Consider the following 7,766-nt stretch of genomic DNA (forward strand, 5'->3'; position numbering starts at 1 on the left):
GGGAACAAGAGACGCGATCGGGGTTTAGGGTTCGTCGGATCGCCGGCTAGGGTTAGGGTTTTAGGATTTTTTGATTTGGGTATTAGCTTAGGGATTTAGAGTTTCGTGCTGATAACGTGTTATAAAAGTAATGGAAAAGTCTATCTTTATTCATAACATAGAGGTTCCTTATATAGGAGATTACACCGTCATAGATAAATGGAAAGATTACAAATCATAATCTCTTGGTTATGAGCCATCCACAATCTGGTTCATAACAGATAACAATTTTTTTTTGTGGAATGTTTAATAGTTTTATTAATTTATAATTTTGAAAAACAATTCAATGAAAAGTTTAAAATCTAAATATTCAGTTGTGAATATTTGTTCAAAGCTTTTATAAAAAATTCAAAGCAAATTTTAAAAATAAAATATTTATGTATTTTATGTGGTATTTAATTTATTTTAAACGATATTAATTCATATTTATATAATATAGATATGTATATATATATATATATATATATATTAATATTTATTAAATGAGACTTTCAACTTATATAATTTTGTAATTATTTGTATCTTGTCATGAGAGAAATTTTAAACTATGGATCACAAAATTTTCAATGTGAGATTTTTAACAACTTTAGTCATTTATCGTCATTTTCAAAAATACAAAATATAATATATACGGAAAAATTTAAATTTTTACTATATAGTTAATGAGTTAGTTTAATTTATTTTAATAAGTTCAAATATAAAAAAAATGATAGAGGATATAATAATTTTTATCAAATCTTTATTATTCAAAATCATTAATTGTCATATATACTTTAGTCACATTAGGCAATTCTGTAATTTTTATTTAAGGAAACAATGAAAATCATTAATAAATAATTTATGGTTAGTTTTATAAAAAGCTTATTATATATTTAGATGGACCAACATATTTTTCTAAAGATTCTAAGAATGATTTTGGTGATGACACGTGGCTACAAAAAAATATTGTAATGCTTCTCTTTTAATATATAGGAGATATAGGGGATTAGTTAACCATATGTTTTTTTTTGTCAAAGTTAATCAAAGGGTTATAAATGTCATTTACCATTCACTAAAGATGAATGTAAAAGTGGTTAGTGTAAACATGAAAAGTGGTACTTTGAAAATTGAATTTCTTGCAATTTTCCAAACTTTTTTAGGTCTATCTTACGGAATTTCTCTAAATTCCATGTTTATAATAAACAATTGATAAATATATAATAAGAAGTGACAAATACATACGGTTTTAAGCAATTGATTAATTATCAGAGAAATTTCATGTTTACCACTTTCATTGTACCACTTTTCATCTTTACCACCATTTAAAGGGCATTTTCAAAAATACATTCTTCATTAATTGGCAAAAAACTTTTATATCCTTGTTCTCTATATATATAATAAATCATTATTTAAATAAATAAGAATATAAAAATGAAAAAAAAAATTTATATGTTTCGATTTATACTTTTTCAAATTCGAACTTTTTTATAGTTTTTTTTATTTTTTTTTTGAAATTCTTTTTATTTATTTTTTTTCAAAATTTCTTTTTGAAAATCGAAAATTATGTTTGAAACTTTTTTTTTTTTTTAAAAATTATATTTTTGAAGTATTTATTTATATAAATAAAATATAAAAAATAATTTTTTTATGTTTTAGAATTATACTTTTTCAAATTTGAACTTTTTTCTGAATTTTTTTTCCGAAATATTTTTTTTTTTCAAATTTTCTTTTTGAAAATCGAAAATTATGTTTGAAATTTTTTTTAAATTTTTTTTATATTTATTAGAATCCTAAATTTCATATTCCAAAAACCCTACCCCACCCCTCGACTCTAAAACATAAGTTTGGATTAGTTAATTCTAGGGGTTTAAGTATCTTCTACCATTCATTAAAAGTGAGGGTAAAAGTGATTATAGACATGAAAAGTGGTACTATGAATGTGGTATTTGTGACAATTTTTCTTAATTATAACATATAAATTATAAAATTATTGTATTTGAAAAAGTTATATAAACATTTAAGTATATGATTAACGTTAAAAATATATACTACGTATGTTCTAAAACAATAATTTATGTATAGAAAAATGAAAACAAACATCCGCGCGGTTGCGTGGATCAAAATCTAGTTCATATTTAAAAAATTGAGAAAAAAATCAATTAAAACCAAAAAATGTTTAGAAAAAGGGATTTTTTTCAAATATGACTCAAAAGTCAAACACAAAATTAACCCTTGATTTTTTTAGAATTTTCATTTGTCCTATTCACCCTAGAAGTTTGGATTATTCACGAAAATACTATTATATTTTTTTTAAATGAGTGTTTTATTTTATCATCCTTATCTTCATCAAGTATTTACAATATTACCATTGTCATCAATACACCAACCCACTATGAACAACCAATTTGAAGCTCTTAATGCACCAAAGTTTCAATTTTTACTCTTCATATCTCATTACTTATGCACACAAACTACATCTCTTTCACTTTCTGTCTATATTCATAAAAAGCCAGATTTTGATTGTAAACTTTGTAAAGTTCAAACTCATGAGTCTTGGTCATTAACAAGTAGGTCTGTTTCGTGATGAAATTCTGTGTGATAGAAGAAGCTAATCAAGTTATCTCGATGGTTGAAAGTATGAAATTGATTTTTTTTTTTCCAGATATGTTCGTCAGAAGATTTCCGTGTAAGTCTTCAGGTCGTAGAAGACTTATACGGAAGCCTTATGGTCAATGCAGATGTTAGTTTTGCAATTGACTTTATGTGTGTTTTTAGAGACGACTTCTCTGAAAGTTTTCCAACTTTTCTTTGTTAACAAAAAAATCTCAAAAAATACCAGAGAAGAGTCGTCTAGGATAAACAAGTTAATTTTCTAATTGACCGGATTGTGTCAGAAGTTTGACTTTCTCTAGATGACTTACATGAAAGTCTTCCGCCAGAAGACTTCCATGTAAGTCTTCCGAACTCTCGGTGGAAGTCTCATCACGACTAACATTTAAGTCTTCCAGAAGACGACTTACACGAAAGTCTTCCAGAATTTTATTCCTAAATTCTGGTCAAACTTTGGTTATCACAGAAGACTTTCGTGTAAGTCTTTTGCGGAAGACTTATATGGAAGCCGTCTAATTAAAATTAAATATTTAGTTTTTATTTTTCTCGTGGAAGACTTCCATGTAATTCTTCTAGAAAAAGTCAAATTTCTGACACAATTCGGTCAATTGCAAAACTAACATGTTTATCTTAAAAGACTTATCGGTAAGTCTTCTCTGTTATTTTTGAGATTTTTTAAAAAAACTAATGTAAGCTGATATTTACAAAGGAAGACTTCCAAAAAATTCTGCTGTAGAGTAGACTTCTATGGAAGTATTCCTTTGTAAATTTTCAATTTCAAAACTAACCTAAATGGAAGACTTCATGGAAGTTTTTGGCGGACGACTTCTGTGGGAGTTTTCTACGTCAATGTTTAATAAACTTTTATTTTCTCTAATACTATAAAGGCCTTTTAACATTTTTTTGTTAATTCATGTATATTAATGAGATTTAAAATTTCAATTTTCACTTAAAATTTAAGTTTCCCGCATAAATTTTAATTTCCCGCTTATATTTTATTTTCCCGCTTAAAATTTAATTTTTCCGAGAAGACTTCATGGAAAACTTCCAAAGACTTCCTAGAAGATTTCCCAAAAGACTTCTAGTGAAAATTCTATATGTTTGAACTTATGTAATGTTTGATATTTTATGAATTTGACTAAGTTTCTTAGAAGTCTTCTCCTTTAGTTTTAGTAAATTTGATTAAATTTTTGTGTTATTTTGTTTTGCTATTGAAGTTGTATCAATAAATTCAATAAATTCAAGTATTTTTGGCAAGATAATATTGTAGAAATGAACATATTTACTAAAAATTTCATTAATATCTCTTCAAATTTACAAAAGAATTCACAACTAAAATAGTACACACATAAATCACAAAATATGCCATAAAAAAAACTATTACACATGGAGGTAGAGATTATTCCTCCACAAAGATAAGCTTGGACTCCACTTGACATGGGAGCAGACTCCGTCAGAAAAGTCTTCTAAGGAATTATGTTTTAGAAGATCTGTTAGAAGCATTATATTTTAGAAGACTTCCGACAAGACTTCAAAAATTTGACTCAAATCTGAAAAAACCTGCATATCCAAAAACGTTCAAAGAGATCATAGAGAGGTTAGAGAGACATGAGACAAAAAATAAAAAATTGATATAAAGTTTTGTGTTTCCAAGTTCAAAGAGATTAGAGAGAGGTTAGAGAGTTTTAGTTTGAGAACAAAGGAAATAGCTTTATGCAACAAAAGGTTACCTAATGAAGAAAAATCAGACATGGAGACTTACCAAAACGCTCAAATCTGTTATAAAAGAGGATACATGAGAGAAGACCCCGTCAGAAGACTTTAAGAAAGTCTTCCATGAAATCAGAAGACTTCCAGGAAGTCTTCTTGTGCATTATATTTTAGAAGACTTTTGAGAAGACGTCCCAGAAGTCTTCCACAGTCAGATCCAGATTTGAAAAATATGCATATCCAAACGCAGATATGAAGAACCTGCATATCCAAAAACGTTTTAATGGCTTCAAAATAGAGAAAATGAATGGAAGTTTAGATAGATTTACTTTTATAAAACACACAAAAATAGATATCCAAAATTTGTAGATTTACCTTTAAATGAGTGAAAAATGAGAATCATGTGATAAAAAATCTGCAAAAACAAGATAAATTATTGAGAAAGATATGAGACAAAAAAATGAAAAATTGATATAAATTTTAGTGTTTTTAAGTTCAAAGAGATTAGAGAGAGGTTGGATAGTGTTAATTTGAAAAAGGTATAAGAGCTTTATGCAACGAAAGGTTACCAAATGAAAAAAAAAAATCAGACATGGAGATTTACCAAAATTCTCAGATCTGTTATAAAATAGGAAACATGGAAGAAGAGTTAATCAGAAGTCTTCCATGAAGTCATAAGACTTCCAAGAAGTCTTCTAGCACATTATATTTTAGAAGACTTCCATGAAAACTTCCCAGAAGTCTTCCAGAGTCTTACCCAGATCTGAAAAACCTGCATATCCAAAAAAGTTCAAATAACTTCAAAAATAGAAAATGAGTGGAAGATTAGATATATCTACTTTTATAGAACACAAAAAAAAGATATCCAAAATATATCGATTTACCTTTAAATGAGTGTAAGATGAGAACCATGTGATAAAAAAAATATGCAAAAACAAGATAAATTAGTGAGAAGAGACAAAAAAAATGAAAATTTCTTATAAAGTTGGATGTTTTCAAGTTCAAAGAGATTAGAAAGAGGTTTGAAAGTTTTAGTTCGAATCATTACATTTTTCGTTGCAACCATTTGAGAGGAAAAGAGAGAATGACATTTTCTTTATATATGGAGATAAAAAATTCTATTTAGGATAAATATTTTCGATTCAGAAGTCTTTCAGAGAAGTCTTCTATTAGAATACTTCCTGGAAGTCTCATGTCTCTAAATATACTACTCACCCAGAATACTTCTAGGAAGTCTTCTAGACTCTAAATTTATACCCTAGACTTAAATAACTAACAAAATAGAAAATAAACACTTCACTAAACTTAAAATAAACTTTGAAAGTGTTTAATATACATGAACCTAAACACATATAGGTTAAATTTTAATTTTCCAAAAAAATGTGCTTCTAGAATCTAACCCTAAAAAATATAAACAATACTACAACATATGTTACCAAACCCTAAACGAAAGAATACTATGACTCACTACATTCACTCATTTGTGTTGAAAACTTTTCAATTTTACTATATCTTAATTTATATCATTTACAAATGTTTATAGTCACATGATTTCGATTTTTTCCCATCAAAATATTTTTAATAAAATTTATAAATTACTTTTAAGATCTACAATATGAAAAGACTCAAAAGACTTACAATATTCCCAAAAGACTTCCAGAGGTTATATTCGTAAAAATATATTATGTTTTTTTGCTTGGTTATAATGGGCTACTTGTAATCTTACTAGTCTTTTGGATTAGTTTCATTTAATTCAAGTTGGGATATATTTTCTTGTTTAAAATCAAATTATGGGTTATATTTGGTAAATTTCCAAAAAAAAAAAAAAAAACTGTAACAACAGTTTCCTTTCCACTAACCCTAATCCATAAACCACGATCTTCCCTCATCCTCCACAAAAGTTTTGTCGCTATTCCTATATATTTCTAGAATTTGATAGACAAATGACAAAGACACTCTCAATTGTTCGAATGTAGATTAGGAAAAGTATACACTCCTTCTTCAATCTCAATACCTTAATTCTATTCTCCAAGTAAAGACATGAAAATTCCTCGGTCATAATTGTCTCTGAGCTCTTTCCCATCTTTGGGCACCAAATTCAAAACTGATTTGAGTTAGGATGTATAGTAGCTACTCCCGTTGGAAAAGCAAGAGTGTAAACGCTTCATTAACTTGTTTTCTCAGCGGAATTTTCAAGGGTTATGATAATGGAGTCTTGAAGAGGCAACAAGGAGAATCCATGGATTCACTTCTACAAGTTATCTCTGCAACCCTTCGTTTGACACAAAATTGTGTTTTGTTTTGACTGTTTAATTTTTACTTTCAGCAAGCGTTTGTTTATGTGAGAGAAGCTTCAAAGCAGGGTCGGACCTGAAAAATATTGGCCCACAAGCAAAAAATTATTTTTGGCATTTTTATTTCATAAAAACAGTGAAAATATTGAAAAAACAGTTGGGAGATTTGATCCCGGGTCCATTTCCGCACTGAGAGTAAAGTTAGCAGTAGAACTACATGATCTCTTTGTTTTTTATTGACCCTTAAAACATATATATTTTTTTCGGGCCCCAAGTAAATGCTTGATGGGCTTCTATTCAGGCCCGGCCCTGCTTCAAAGTGATTTTTTGGAATCCAACCTTTTAATGTGCAATTGATAGGTAAACACAATTTATATAGACATTTTTTTATTGATGGGGAAAGTAATAACCCCCCCCCCCTTTTTTTGAGTCAATTTTGTGGACATTCACTGTTTCAAGATTGGCTAAAAAGGTTTAAGAGTGGACATGGTGGATCTAAATTGATGCAGATTCGACCAGTGCAAAGAGACTTAGGGTAAGATCCACTTAAAAAAGAAAGGAGGAAGAAAGATCCAGTAAAAAAAGGGGAAAAAGGAAGATATAAAGCAAACTTAGACGTGGTACAATAGGATGAGCAAATTTTGATAAAAGGTAAAATCGTTTCTACTAAATCACCACCGAAAAGGTCAAATTGTTTAACTGTTTTTTTTTCCTATTGTACAAAAACGTAGATTGGAAACACCCTTGAAATACTATAGTGCGTAGTACTTTGATACTAAATGTAATAAGACAAAAAGCTATAAATAGCAGGTTAGAGCACCACCATCGGCAAAGTTCTAAAAATCAGTATACAAACCATTAAATAATAATATTATAACATAATAAAAATTTCTGATTAAAATTAATTTTGTTGGTAAATGATATGCCAATAATATCATGACACATAGCAACATAAATTTTAGAACCGTTCCCAAAAGTACTAAGAGCACGTCCATCGGTTGCTTTTACACAAGGTTCTAAAAAAAAAAAATATTAAAATAATAACTGAAGTAGAGAGAAAGTTAAGAGAGGCTCTATACTTAGTACTTTTGGGAACGGTTCTAAAATTTATGTTGCTTATGTTGCTATGTGTCA

The sequence above is a fragment of the Brassica oleracea genome, chromosome C2, assembly GCF_000695525.1.
Source record: "Brassica oleracea var. oleracea cultivar TO1000 chromosome C2, BOL, whole genome shotgun sequence".
Classification (NCBI taxonomy): Eukaryota; Viridiplantae; Streptophyta; class Magnoliopsida; order Brassicales; family Brassicaceae; genus Brassica; species Brassica oleracea.